Source organism: Budorcas taxicolor, chromosome 17, assembly GCF_023091745.1.
Source record: "Budorcas taxicolor isolate Tak-1 chromosome 17, Takin1.1, whole genome shotgun sequence".
NCBI lineage: Eukaryota > Metazoa > Chordata > Mammalia > Artiodactyla > Bovidae > Budorcas > Budorcas taxicolor.
Window position 1 is genome coordinate 13,520,741 of NC_068926.1, and position 16,095 is coordinate 13,536,835.

Consider the following 16,095-nt stretch of genomic DNA (forward strand, 5'->3'; position numbering starts at 1 on the left):
AGAGAATGCAAACACCCTCTTCCAACAATACAAGAGAAGACCCTACAATGGACGTCACCAATTGGTCAACACCAAAATCAGACTGATTATATTCTTTGTAGCCAAAGATGGAGAAGCTGTATACAGTCAACAAAAGCAAGACCAGGAGCTGACTGTGGCTCAGATCATGAGCTCCTTATTACCAAATTCAGACTTTAATTGAAGAAAGTAGGAAAAACCACTAGACAATTCAAGTATGACCTAAATCAAATCCCTTATGATTATACATTGGAAGTGAGAAATAAATTAAAGGGCCTAGATCTGATAGATAGAGTGCCTGATGAACTATGGAATGAGATTCATGACATTGTACAGCAGACAGGGATCAAGACCATCCCCATGGAAAACAAATGCAAAAAAGCAAAATGGCTGTCTGGGGAGGTCTTACAAATAGCTGTGAAAAGAAGAGAAGCCAAAAGCAAAGGAGAAAAGGAAAGATATAAGCATCTGAATGCAGAGTTCCAAAGAATAGCAAGAGATAAGAAAGCCTTCCTCAGTGATCAATGCAAAGAAATAGAGGGAAACAACAGAATGGGGGAAGACTAGAGATCTCTTCAAAAAAATTAGAGATACAAGGGAACTTTTCATGCAAAGATGGGCTCAATAAAGGACAGAAATGGTATGGACCTAACAGAAGCAGAAGATATTAAGAAGAGGTGGCAAGAATACACAGAAGAACTGTACAAAAAAGATCTTCACAACCAAGATAATCACGATGGTATAATCACTCACCTAGAGCCAGACATCCTGGAATGTGAAGTCAAGTGGGCCTTAGAAAGCATCATTACGAACAAAGCTAGTGAAAGCGATGGAATTCCAGTGGAGCTATTTCAAATCCTGGAAGATGATGCTGTGAAAGTGCTGCACTCAATATGCCAGCAAGTTTGGAAAACTCAGCAGTGGCCACAGGACTGGAAAAGGTCAGTTTTCATTCCAATCCCAAAGAAAGGCAATGCCAAAGAATGCTCAAACTACCACACAATTGCACTCATCTCACGCTCTAGTAAAGTAATGCTCAAAATTCTCCAAGCCAGGCTTCAGCAATACGTGAACCATGAACTTCCAGATGTTCAAGCTGGTTTTAGAAAAGGCAGAGGAACCAGAGATCAAATTGCCAGCATCCGCTGGATCATGGAAAAAGCAAGAGAGTTCAAGAAAAACATCTATTTCTGCTTTATTGACTATGCCAAAGCCTTTGACTGTGTGGATCACAATAAACTGAAAAATTCTGAAAGAGATAGGAAAACCAGACCACCTGACCTGCCTCTTTGGAAACCTATATGCAGGTCAGGAAGCAACAGTTAGAACTGGACATGGAATAACAGACTGGTTCCAAATAGGAAAAGGGGTACGTCAAGGCTGTATGTTGTCACCCTGCTTATTTAACTTCTATGCAGAGTACATCATGAGAAATGCTGGGCTGGAACAAGCACAAGCTGGAATCAAGATTTCGGGAGAAATCTCAATAACTTCAATTATGCAGATGACACCACCCTTATGGCAGAAAGTGAAGAGGAACTCAAAAGCCTCTTGATGAAAGTGAAAGAGGAGAGTTGGAAAAAGTTGGCTTAAAGCTCAACATTCAGAAAACGAAGATCATGGCATCTGGTCCCATCACTTCATGGCAAATAGATGGGGAAACAGTGGAAACAGTGGCAGACTTTATTTTGGGGGGCTCCAAAATCACTGCAGATGGTGACTGCAGCCATGAAATTAAAAGACGCTTACTCCTTGGGAGAAAAGTTATGACCAACCTAGATAGCATATTGAAAAGCAGAGACATTCCTTTGCCAACAAAGGTCCGTCTAGTCAAGGCTATGGTTTTTCCTGTGGTCATGTATGGATGTGAGAGTTGGACTGTGAAGAAGGCTGAGCGCCGAAGAATTGATGCTTTTGAACTGTGGTGTTGGAGAAGACTCTTGAGAGTCCCTTGGACTGCAAGGAGATCCAACCAGTCCATTCTGAAGGAGATCAGCCCTGGGATTTCTTTGGAAGGAATGATGCTAAAGCTGAAACTCCAGTACTTTGGCCACCTCATGCGAAGAGTTGACTCATTGGAAAAGACTCTGATGCTGGGAGGGATTGGGGGCAGGAGGAAAAGGGGACGACAGAGGATGAGATGGCTGGATGGCATCACCGACTCGATGGACGTGGGTTTGGGTGAACTCTGGGAGTTGGTGATGGACAGGGAGGCCTGGCGTGCTGCGATTTGTGCTGTTGCGAATAGTCGGAGACATCTGAGCGACTAAACTGAACTGAACAGGTTAATTGAATCCCAAATTATATTTCAAAAGACACATTCCTGGGAATGGAAAGGAAGTTAGATTCCTTCCTGCAGCAGAAAGTGGGGGCCTGAAGAATCTAAATGACATCAGGAAACAGCTGGTCTCCAGATAGATGTGTTTATTCTCTTAAGTGATTAATAACCACATCATTTGGAATGTCAGAATGGCTGTTTTCCTAATTCTGCAAGGTCATTCAAGTCAAAATGATTGTTTTTTTCTATAGGCAGTGGTATAGGGAGCAGGCATCACCCCTTGCCTGGAGAGGATGGGTAATGAATATGGCAGAATGATCCATGGGTTTAAATTTTTCCTTTGAGTCCAGGAATATGATCACATGGGTTGCTCTTAGACATAGAGGGCTAGAGTTTTAATACTATGGCCTAAACGCCCAGCTACCTAAAGCAATTCAGGAATAGAAGAATAATGTGTAGTTGGCCATTTTTTCCTCAGAACCGTGGAGGCCATGTCAATCAACTCCCCTAGCCTTGGGAGCTCAACTGTGTCTCTCAGCTGTATCTCTGATCTCTATTGCCTCCTAGCCTGAATCTGCTGAGCCTGAACTCACAGACTCAGTATAAACAGTCTCCCCAGCATCTTACCGTGCTCCAGCCCCAACAGTCTCTGTGTGGTTCCCCCACACACCCAAGGCATGAGTCTTGGTACCGCTGCTTCTCTGTCTGGAGAGCTTGTCCTCCTTATACCCCCATGACCTCCCTTCATCATTTCATCCACTCCAAACGGCTTTCTCTGATCACCTTATCTAAAACAGTTTTCCTGTCATGCTTTATCCCTCTTCCCTGCCTTATCTGTCTTTACAGAACTTACCTGATATTATAACTTAACATCTGTCTGCTCACTGAGAAAGTCCCTGATGTCAAAGGTGTCATTCAGTTCACCACTGTGTCTCCTGTACCTAGAAGAGTAGGTCCTGTGCAGTCTGTTGAATTAAAGAAAATACGACTGGATAAGTGATCGACATGGAAGACACTCTGTAGCTTAGTGGTTTTAGAGCATGGACTTCTGAGACAGGAAATTCAGGTTCAAGTTCTAGCTTCTCTGTTTACAGGCTGTCTGAACTTCACCAAGTTTCTGGACCCATCTCACAGGATGCTTGCGCAGATTAAATAAGGAACTAAATGCAAGTGCTTAAGTAGGATAAGCATCATTGTTTTCTTCTTTGTTTTGTAGTTGAGGAACCAGAGGTAGACTGAAGAAGATCTGGGCTTCTGGTCTTGGGGATACCCTGTGCAAAGAAGGAAACAATCTCTTATTCCCTCATAAAGCCTTTCTCAACAGGAATCAAACCCCTTAAAAACATTCACTTTGACTCAGCAGTTTTGTTTCTGCAGATTGATCCTAAGGAAATGATCACCTCTGTGTGCACAGATCTAGTGACATAGATCTTTACCACAGTCTTCTCTATAATAGCATTTTGGGGCTTCCCTGGTGGCTCGGTGGGTGAAGAATCTGCCTTCAATGCAGGAAACTTGGGTTCAATCCCTGGGTTGGGAAGATCCCCTGGAGGAGGACATGGCAACCCATTCTAGTATAACAACAGGAATTAGAAGTGTGCCAAGTGTCCAATAGGGAGCCGATTTGGTAAATTATGGTCTAGCCATATGATGTAATATTAACATGGCCATTCAGAATGAGATTGTAAAAAAATTGTCAATAACAAAAGAAAATGCTTACATATACTCAAATGAAAAAGACTGACATACACAAAAAGGGCTGGGTGATTGGAATCAGAATGAATTGTATTTTCTTTGTGCTTTTGTAAATATCTCACATTTTCTTCAGTAAATAGACTTATTTTTATAATCAGTCTTTTATATGCAAATAACAATAGCTTATTAGCCTCTTCAGAGCAAAGTGTTACTACATCTTACAGGGTAAAACTATGAGAGGTGCCTCAACTTGAGGGAGTTTCCCAAATCCTGATGGAATAAAATTCTTATCTCTTATTCCAAATGTCATGATTTCAAGTGAGCAATCTCCCCTAAAAGCTTTGGCATACAGCAGATTCCAGAGTATTCCAGCCTTATGACTGTTAGGACCAACTGTGCGTGTTCCGAACATTCACATTACTCTGTATTAGCACATTTAACTGATGACCTTAGCTATGTTGCATTTTTAAAAAACCAAAATTGACTTACAGCATTACTCATTAGATTTAAATTCTAGGGTGATTCATCATTTACAGTAAATCTATTAGATAAATTACACTGGAAAATTCACTATTGTCAGTGTGGCAGGCCTGCCTGGAAATTAAGAATGGGAAGGGAAATTGAAGGAGAGAGATTCCTATCCATGATTTGAAATTTAAACTTAGATAGCTATGGCAGGCATCCACGCCTCAGCCAAAGAGGAGAAGGCCCCTGTCACATGTCTAAGATATTCTCCTCTAATAATAGCCTAGGATCTCTTTTGGAACAGGTTAATGCCTTGCTTCATAAGGAAAAATCTTGTATGTTAAAATACTTTCAAGAGTATTTCCTTACCACTTGAGATTTTTTTTTTTTCACAATATAATTGGACTGCGTATGTGCTACATGCAACAATAGTTAGGTTTCTGTCTGTTAAATATAGTCCCAAACCAACAGCATGTTCGGCTGGGGGCTCTTGCTCACCAGATGTTATTCCACTAATAGTGAGTGAGCTCATCCTTGGGGTGGAAGGCTGTTCATTTGGGAGAGAATAAGTGAGACAATCACTACGTCACCTTTTCCTGTACATTACTCTCCCCTGCGGCTAACAAGGAAAATATGCTTCTGTGTCTGTTGTAACTAAGTCCTGTTATTGCTTTCTCAGATCTACATAAAGTGAATCTCGGGCAAACCCCAGTCCAAATTAATATGGACCTGATCATTGACATCGGAGGGTTAGATTTGGGTATGGGCTTTGTCTCAGATTCAACCATCATGACTTTGGGGGTGTGACTATCTGATCTTGCCTCCCAGGGGTACTGTCCTCTCCTTAGGCTTTTCAAGGGTAGTTATCTCATTTCCCTTAGTTGGCCGTTTGGGAGGCAGAGACTGCTGCTTCTAGAATCATGAAGACTTTTGAATAATAGGGTAAACTTTTAAAATAATGCTTATGAGATCATGTCTTTTTTTTTTTTTTTTTTTTGCGTGACTCGTGGTGCTACCTATCTAATCACAAGTCCAGGTTCAGGGTAAAATTATAGATAAACAGCAGAAGGGTGTATATGTACATACACATTTACACATATATAGCACACAGACATATATTTGTGTATATATGTTTTATAAAAAACAAAAGCAATCTTTATGTGGAAGCAATTTTTAGAAAGCACACATTATCAGTGAAGAACCTTAACCCGTTACTAATTTTATTGCAAGCTTTCTTTAAATACGGTAATAGCACACAATATTACTAAATTTCATTAGAAAGCTTTAACTTCTGCAAAGGGCCTAAATCAATCCTGTTTTTCTAGTGTCTTATTTATCTTTAGAGAACATGATTACAAAGGGAAGTGAAACATCTAATAGTAAACCACTTGGCGAAGCTTTCTTTCCCTTTTTTTAAATTATTTTTTTATTGAAGTATAATTGACATACATCATTATATCAGCTTCAGGTATATATTCGTATGTATTGCAAATCATTTTACAGTATATACAAGTATCAAATCATTCCCTTGTGAAACACGTTAGACAGTAAGTCTAATTAACCTGTCTTCATGCATAGTTGCAGAATTCCTTTTCTTAAGATGAGAACTTTTAAGATCTGTTCTCAACTTTCAAATGTGCAACCGATACAGTGTTGTTACCTACAGTCACCATGCTGTACATTACATCCCTAGGACTTGTTTATTTTATACCTGGAAGTTTGTACCTTTTGACTCTTTTCAGTGATTTCACTTATCCCCACCCCACCTCTGGCAACCATCAATCTGTTCACTGTATCTGTGAACCTGATGCTTTGTTGTTATTGTTGGTTTTAAATTCCATGTATCATAAGATCATATGGTATTTGTCTTTCTCTGTCTGACCTATGTCCTTCAGCATTGTGCCCCCAAGGTGTATCTGTATTATCACAAATGGCAAGATTTCATTCTCTTTGTGGCTAGATCATGCTCCATTGTGTGTGTGTGTGTGTGTGTTTATGCATACCATATCTTCTGTATCCATTCATCTGTCAACAGACACCTAGGTCCTTTCCACGTTTAGCTGTTGTGAATAAGGCTACTATGAATACGGAGGATGCATATATCTTTTCGAGTTAGTTTTCATTTTCTCTGATAAATACCTGGTAGTGGAATTGCTGGATCATGCAGTGGCAATTCTACTTTTAATATTTTGAGGAACCTGCATACTGTTTTCCATAGTGGCTATACCAATTTACATTCCCCTCCACAGTGCACAAAGCTTCCCTTTTCTCTACATCCTTGTCAGCATCTGTCGTCTCTTTTCATTTGGAGAAAAGCCGTTCTTACGGGCGTGAAGTGATATTGCACTGTGGTTTTGGTTTGCATTTCCTGGATGGTCAGTGATGCTGAGCATCTTTTCATGTTCCTACTGGCCATCTGTATGTCTCCTTTGGGAAAATGTCTGTCCAGATCCTCTGCCCATTTTTAATAGGATTGTTTGTTTTGCTATTGAGTTTGATGAGGTCTTTATATACTTGGGATGTTGTCATATACGTAAGTTGCAAATATTTCCTCTTGTTTTAGTAGGTTGTCAACGAGCCTGTTTTTAGCTGGGCACCCAGCAGTGTCCACTCACTTTCCCTCATGCCCTCTTGAGCTGCCTAATCTTCTTTTTGGCACCTAAATGTCACATCAGAAAGGAAGTTTGATGCCTGAGGAAATACTTGGCCAATGATAAAACCTCTTATATTTTTAATTTTTATTGCAGTCTTTCCTGTATTGATCTCCGCCCCACATCTCTCCCTTCCTATGGTACATTTGTGCAGAGACCTGAACTGAAAATCAGGATTTCTGGAGCAGTTCCCAACTCCATCACTTTCTGTGTCCTGACTTCTTCCCAGGTTTTGAAATCTTCATTTCTATAATTGGAATAATAATATCATTAGTGGCAAAAAAAAAAAAAATCCTAGAATGCATGGCGCACACATGTTGAGTAAATTTGAATAGGTTGGGACATGTCCCTGGATCCAGGGCTGTGTGTGACTTTTGTGTGGACCCTAGCCACATTTGCCTTCATGGCCTCTTCCTTTATAAAAAGACATCTATAAGATATATTTTATGATTGCATTGATTTAATGATAAATATATTAACATTTTAAGTTAAGTATTTTCCTTGACCTAAGAGTTTATTTTTCTTCTGACGTTAAAGGGATGAAAAGATTTTCATGGGCTCTAAAAGTATCGTAGAACCCTCAGTAACTGTGCCTGTTTGATGTTAGCCCTGCTTACATCGCAAAATCTCCACTGACGTATCAGACTTCTTCCACCCACGGCCGCTTTTGTTGTTCCTTCCTTCTCTCTTTTTCTTTCAGTTCAGTTCAGTTCAGTTCAGTCGCTCAGTCGCGTCCGACTCTTTGAAACCCCATGAATCGCAGCACGCCAGGCCTCCCTGTCCATCACCATCTCCCGGAGTTCACTCAGACTCACATCCATCGCATCGGTGATGCCATCCAGCCATCTCATCCTCGGTCGTCCCCTTCTCCTCCTGCCCCCAATCCCTCCCAGAATCAGAGTATTTTCCAGTGAGTCAACGCTTTGCATGAAGTGGCCAAAGTACTGGAGTTTCAGCTTTAGCATCATTCCTTCCAAAGAAATCCCAGGGCTGATCTTCAGAATGGACTGGTTGGATCTCCTTGCAGTCCAAGGGACTCTCAAGAGTCTTCTCCAACACCATAGTTCAAAAGCATCAATTCTTCAGCACTTAGCCTTATTCACAGTCCAACTCTCACATCCATACATGACCACAGGAAAAACCATAGCCTTGACTAGACAGACTTTAGTTGGCAAAGTAATGTCTCTGCTTTTGAATATGCTATCTAGGTTGGTCATAACTTTTCTCCCAAGGAGTAAGCGTCTTTTAATTTCATGGCTGCAGTCACCATCTGCAGTGATTTTGGAGCCCCCCAAAATAAAGTCTGCCACTGTTTCCACTGTTTCCCCATCTATTTCCCATGAAGTGATGGGACCAGATGCCATAATCTTTGTTTTCTGAATGGTGAGCTTTATTTTTTAATTTTTTAATTTTTTATGGTGAGCTTTAAGTCAACTTTTTCGCTCTCCTCTTTCACTTTCATCAAGATGCTTTTTAGTTCCTCTTCACTTTCTGCCATAAGGGTGGTGTCATCTGCATATCTGAGGTTATTGAGATTTCTCCCAGCAATCTTGATTCCAGCTTGTGTTTCTTCCAGCCCAGCGTTTCTCATGATGTTCTCTGCACAAAAGTTAAAAAGCAGGGTGACAGTATACAGCCTTGACGTACTCCTTTTCCTATTTGGAACCAGTCTGTTGTTCTATGTCCAGTTCTAACTGTTGCTTCCTGACCTGCATACAGATTTCTCAAGAGGCGGGTTAGGTGGTCTGGTATTCCCATCTCTTTCAGAATTTTCCACAGTGTATTGTGATCCACACAGTCAAAGGCTTTGGCATAGTCAATAAAGCAGAAATAGGTGTTTTTCTGGGACTCTCTTGCTTTTTCCATGATTGCTGATATTTTCAACGGATACAGGTCATCTCTTTCCCTTCTCTCCATAGGTTCGCCAACTCTGGCGAGCCAAGGCGTACTAACCAACAGAGTTCAAGGACCGAGTAGACGAGCAATAGTGATGTATTGTACCGCACAGGGAATCGTAGCCATTCTTGTAATAACTTCTAATGGAGTATAGTCTGTAGAAATACTGAATCATTACGCTATACACATTAAATTAATATAATATAAATCAACTCTATGCCAATTAAAATTTTTTTATTAAAAAAAAAAACTGTTCTACTAAGGGAATGCCTCTGTCGCTGAAACCCAGAGAGGGCGGAGGGAGGGATTACTTTGAAAATTATAATTTTGGTTTCCTCTCTGGCAGTACAACATAGTGTAACATCTAGAGTCCGGCTGTTTGAGTTCAACAAATTCTGACTCTACCACTCTCTAGCTGTGTGACCTCTGGCAACCTTCTTAACCTCTCTGAGTTCCAATTCCCTTAACAGAAACATGGAATAATGTAGTTACTGTCAGGGTTTAATGAACTGCTGCTGTACAGAAAGCTCTTAGCCCAGTTCCTGGCTTATAGGAAGTCACCAATAAAGTTTGTGTATGTCCTGAGTCACTCGATTGTGTCTGATTCTTTTGCAGCCGCATGGACCGTAGACCATCAGGCTCCTCTGTCCATGGAATTCTGGAGGCGGGTAGCTATTCCCTTCTCCAGGGGATCTTTCTGATCCAGGGGTCGAACCTTGGGTCTCCTGAATTGCAGGCAGATTCTTTACCATCTGAGCCTCCAGGGAAGCCCAATAGTTATTATCTAATAAATAATTCAATATATTTTTTAAAAAATAACTGTTCTAGGAGAATAGAAGATGATTCAAGTTCAGTCCAGGCTACCATTCTCTACTGTCTCTGGAGGTGCTTGTGAGTCAGAACCACTTCTAGGTGGAGAGGAAGATATGCAGAGAGGTCTCTGGAGTCATGTACACCACCTTTTAAGAATAATTTTGATTAGACTGTGGGCTTTGGGTGGTTTTTATCTTTCCTCTTGGTAATTTCTATATTTCTTGAATGTTTAAGTGAACATTATCTTTAATAGAAAGGATAAAAATATTAAAACTTAATTTTAATAAGGGTCAACTACTATGTTTTTTCAGACTGGGTGCTGACCCAGCTTCTATTTATCGATTCTAGAACAGGTCCTTGGTCTTGAAAGCACACCCTGCTAGATCCACACCCTGAGATAGTCCCTTTCCAAGCTACCTCTGAGTTGGCTGTATGACTTAACTCTGGCCCGTGGAATAATGGCAAGTAGAAATTTAAATAATTATTTTCTTTTTTTTTTAAGATTTTTTTTTAATGTGGATCATTTTTTAAAGTCTTTGTTGAATTCATTATAATATTGCTTCCATTTTATGTTTGGGGTTTTGGCCACAAGGCATATGTGATCTGGATTTCCCTGGTGGCTCAGTGGTAAAGAATCTGCCTGCCAATGCAGGAGACACAGTTCGATCACCTGGTCAGGAAGATCCCTTGGAGGAGGAAATGGCAACCCACTCCAGTATTCTTGCCTGGGAAATACCATGGACAGAGGAGCCTGATAGGCTACAGTCCATGGGGTTGCAAAAGAGTCAGACATGACTTAGCAACTAATCAACAACAGCAACATGTGGGATCTCAGCTCCCCTACCAGGGATCAAACCCACACCCCCTTGCACTGGAAGATGAAGTCCTACCCACTGAACAGCCAGGAAAGTCTCTAAATAACTGTTTTCTTGGGTTGATATTTTGAGTTGGAGACTAGGGCACATCTTCCATAAGACTTTCATTTTCTCCCAGTCAACACAATCACCAAAGAGAGACAAGTGCTGCTTGCGTTTTTCTTTAACACGTTTTTCATTTGCTATCACCTGTAAGTGTAAAAGAACTTCTCCAAGTGCCTCAGTAATTAAAAAGGAGGAGTTAATGTGCTAAAACACAATAAGTTGGATATTTTTCTCAGTGGGTGGCCTTGAGAGTAGCTGATCTAGCCAACCATATGGTCCTTGTTTTCTGTATCTCTTTCTATTTATGTTAACTCCGGAATTCTGCCACTGAAAGGCAGCTGAGTAAACTTTTGCCCCTTGTTTCTGTCTTGTAGTAAACAGAGGGCTTCACCGGAAACATTTCCTGGGTGCCGTTTCCTTCATGGGAAGAAGAATTCAAGGACGAATTCCTTAGTAAAAAAATTACATTCACGTGACTATTTTCCTTTCACATGTTTCTCTGTCTCTCATTGTCTAAGTCTTTTTCCTTTTGCATTCCATTTATTTAAAGCCATCAGCTTACTGTCTCTTTCTCCACCAAGAGGGAAAGCAAAAGGTCCTAAATAATTTTAGCACATGAAGAACCAGATTCAGTGAATAAGCCAGCAACTACTGAGCACCCCCCGGGGGTCTCATGTCCCACTAGACGTTACAGGAGGTTATGGGCGCTTCCTGACAAAACGGACCATCTGCTGGCTGGGTGTCCACACACTCTCCTGTCTCGGGGAGGGTGGGGACTGTGCAGAACTGGACAGCAGAGGCTCAGGCGGAAGGGCAGCTGCTACTCAACCTCAGCCAACTGTTGCCATGTGGGAATGAAGGGCCCCATCTTGCCAGGTCAGCTCATTTTTTCCCAAGAAGCTAGGAATCAAGATTTTTTTGCCTGAACTCGCTCCATTTAAAAAGTTGTCAACTAATACAAAATTTTTAAAAACAATGCGTGGGCCAACAAATGTGCAGGCCAAGTCAAATAAGTCTGCAGCCCTGATTTGGCTCACTTTCTTGCTTTACATTAGAAACTCTCCCTGAATTTAAAAATGCTTACCACTCAGAATGACTCAGTGACATTTATAATCATCTACGTACCTTTTTCTAAAGAAAAACCTTGAGTAAGGCTGCTTGAATGCAAATCCTAAACAACAAAACCTGCCATTTTGATCATTTAGTGCCATAGGGCAAAGTAACTTGTTGACACGACTTTTCACGTTTAAATACTTGTTTTCGTATCGTGTAGATTCTGCCTAAATTGTGTAGGAGTCAAGTCTTAACATCATAGTTTCTAAGATCAAATCTATATCAGTATTCCCCTCACCACCCACAGACAAAATACCATCCCGTAACAAAAATGACCCCTACTGAGGGTTATTTTGGGTTCCTGCAGGATTATTATTGCTGGAAATAACAAGTGGTTGGCAAGGATGTGGAGAAATTGGAATCCTCGAACACTGTTGGTGGGAATGTAAAATGATGCAGCCGCTATGCAAACAGTGTGATGATTCCTCAAAAAATTAAAAATAGAAATATCATATGATCCAGCAATTCCACTTCTGAATATATATATACCCAGAAGAATTGAAAGCAGAGTCTCTAGGAGATATTTATACACCCATGTTCATAGCAGTGTTATTCACAACAGCCAAAAGATGGAAGTAGTCAAAGTGTCCATTGACAGATGGATAAAATGAGGTATATACACACAATGGAATAATATTCAGCATTAAAAAGGAAGGGAATTCTGGCACATGGCAAAATCATGAACTTCAGGGGCATAATGCTAAGTGAAATAAGCCAGTTGCAAAAAGGAAAATACTGTATGATTCCACTTATCTAAGGTATCTGGAGTAGTCAGATTCATAGTTACAGAAAGTTGAATGGTGTTGCCAGGAGCTAGGAGGAGGCCAAAAGGGGTAGTTGTTAAATGGGTGTATTATGTTCTCCAGAGAAGTAGAACCGATATGATGTTTATAACAGAGATCTATTTGAAGGAATTGGCTCATGAAATTATGGAGGCTGGCAAGTCCAAAATCTGCCAGGCAGGCCATCAGGCTGGAGACCCAGGGAAAAGCCAGTTTTGCAGTTTAAATCTGAAGACTGTCTTCTGAAGGTATTCCTTCTTTCTTGAGGGAGGTCGATCTTTTGTTGTATGTAGCCCTTCAGCTGCTTAGATGAGGCCCACCCACATTGTGGAGAGCAGTCTGCTTGGGCACAGTCTACCAATTTAAATGTAAGTCTCATCCAAAACCACCTTCAAAGAAACATCCAGAATAATGTTTGATCACATAGTCAGGCTCTGTGCTTGCTCAGGTTGACAGATAGAATACCATCACATAAAAGTTGTCACATAAAATACCATACTATACCGGTGCCATGTGTATGGAGTTCTGGTTTTGTAGCATGAAAGATTCTGGAGATTGATTGAATATCAGTGTGAATACACTTGCCAGTACTGAACTTTAAGATGGTTAAGACGGTAAATTTTATGTTATATATCTTTTACCACAATTGGGGGAAAAACGTATATTAGGTTTTCCCCTTAGGCCTGCGGCACCAATGGGATGGACAAGTGTCGAGGTCTTCATATTGCCAGGAAACTCTGCGCAGCCGCCATCAGGACTGGAAGTGGCATGATAAATGATACAGGAAAGCCCATTTGGGCCAGCCCTGAAGATCAGCCCCTTTGGAGGCACTTCACATGCAAAGGGAATTTTGCTAGAATGTCAGAGTTGAAGCCAAACAGGTAAATTCTGGCTTTGAGAAGTATTTCAGGGTCCAGCTGATCAATCAGAGCAAGAAACTCAACAGTTTCTTACCCAATGATGATTGCTCGAACATTACTGCTGAAAACAGTGAAGTTTCCGTCGCTGGATTTGACTGCAAAATAGCATGCTCTTGGTGACGTTCCTAGAGTCCACTTTGAAGTTGTCAAAGTAGCCAGTGTCTGTCTTGGCCTTATGCAGAAGCAAGAAGAAAAGACTAAGATGAAAAGTTTTGATGATGCAAACACCGTAGCCATAAACTTTCATATACCAAAAAAAAGTGTATTAAAGAGAGAAATTTCTTTTCACTAAATATAAAAACAAATATTTTCTTAAAGGACATTAGGGTACAATCTAGACTATATTTTAACATTAGGGTCTTACAAAAAAAAGTTCTTTGTGTAGCAAACGTCTATAAAAGTTGAGAGGTAAAATTATTGTATCTCAGAAAGCTAGTTCCATGGGAAGCTAAGATTATATAGTCTAGTTATATTGCTTCCTGGAGAATATAATTTTCCTCAGGGATAGAGCATGGAGAGCAAGAGAAATAGAAGCTAATACCTCCCCTCTTTTGATTGTTACTCTCAGATAACAAGCTTTTCAACTGAAGTGTTGGTAAAAGCTAAATAGCAGTCAGCTCATGACTGGTCATATGATAAATGACTATAATTTTAGTAATTTGGTCAATATTGCTATGTACACAGGAGGCAGAATTTTTATTGAAATATAGTTGATATGCAGTGTTGTGTTCGTTTTAGGCATACTGCAAAATGATTCAGTTTATATAGATGTGTGTGTATATACACACACACACCCTTTTCCAGATTATTTTCCCTTATAGGTTATTACAAAATATTGAGTATAGGTCCCTGGTCTTTGTGCTTACTCATAGCAGTGTATATCTGTTAATCCTAAACTGCTAGTTTAACCCTCCCCCCACCTCAGGAAGCGCAATTTGATCCAGAGGACCACAAAACCTATGCTTTCAATGAATTTCAAGTAAACTTTCTGACATTTTATGCTCATACTTGGAGATTCTTCATAAGGTAAGTGAGGTATCATTAAATGACTGTCAGCAATCTTAACTTAGTGACTCAGATAATTTGTTCAAGTTTCTACATGCTAGAGAAAGCCTTTCAAGTTCAAGTTTCTAAAGCTCAAACCTAACTGATGTGAGAGAAAGCATCCTTTCTTTGGTCCCACTATAATATAGACTGGTTTATCCTAATACCGATGTTATATGAGTAATAAAAGCTTCAGTCCTAATGCTGACGTTCAAGGTATGATCGTGATAGTAAAATAATTACCAATTGTAATTAAGAAGGCATACACTACCATGTGCGAAAGAGATGGCTAGTGGGAACCTGCTATATAGCACAGGGATCTCAGCTCAGTCCTCTGTGATGACCTAGAGGGGTGGGATGGGGTAGGGGTGGGAGGAAGGCTCAAGAGGGAGGGGATATATGTGTATATAAGCTGACTCACATTATTGTACAGCAGAAATGAACATTGTAAATAAATTATACTTCAATTGTAAAAAGTTAAATTAAAAACTAATTAAAAAGGCAACATCAATTTTACTCAAAATTCCATAAAGGAAAGATCAGTTCAGTTTTTTGTAATTTTGGGGGGGGTTTTCTGTATTTTGTATTAACCGTTTCTCTAAAGGCTTTTCCTACCTGCCCCCCCCCCGCCCCCCGCCACCCGCCCATGAAATTGAAGAGTTAAGTAAAGGAAATAGTAATTGCTGAGGCAAGAAGTGAGCTTTCCTTCTCCACAAGAAGGCAACCCCGTGACAGGCCCTCCAGTCTCCGTTCAGACAGCTGCCTCTTGGAGAAGCTCATTTAGGCCTAAGTGAGCAAGTCCAATGAGGTGATGACAGAGGTGCCGGCTGAAATGCTGAGCTCAGCCCATCGCAGTTTCAGAGTTTTGAGTCTCCTTGTTTTGAAAAGGAATTTATTATTTTCTTCCACTATTACCTCATTTAAAAACATTCTTGGTACCTCCCTGGTGGTCCAGTGGCTAAGACTCTGTGCTCCCAATGTGGGGGGCCTGGGTTCCATCTCTGGGGAACTAGATCCCGCATGCTGCATCTAAGACCTTATGCAGCTAAATACATAGGCAAATAAATAAATGAATATAAAATATAAAATAAACCTTAAAACAATTCTCCTCTGTGAACGCAAACTTGGCAAACCACTGAATCATAATACAAAGGTATACACTGAAGAAACCTAATGTAATCTACAGGGTTTAGGGAAAAGCCTTCCCTAGAGATACGTTTTCAAAGGTAGGCCTAAGTTTGAAGCTTGATTTAATTTAGAAGCAGAGACATGTTCTATATACTGTACCTATTAGAATAGGTGGCTGTGAAAAAGGATCAGTTACTGTTCTTGCAAATTTAAGATGTGACTATCTAAATTTAAAGTATTACAGCTATTTTTAATATTAAAAATAAGATTTTTCCCTTGACTTCTAGTTATGTTGAACATTTTTTCATGGTTTGTTTGGTTTCTTTTTGACTATTTATAACTCCCTTTCTTTGAATTGCCTGTTTATATTTT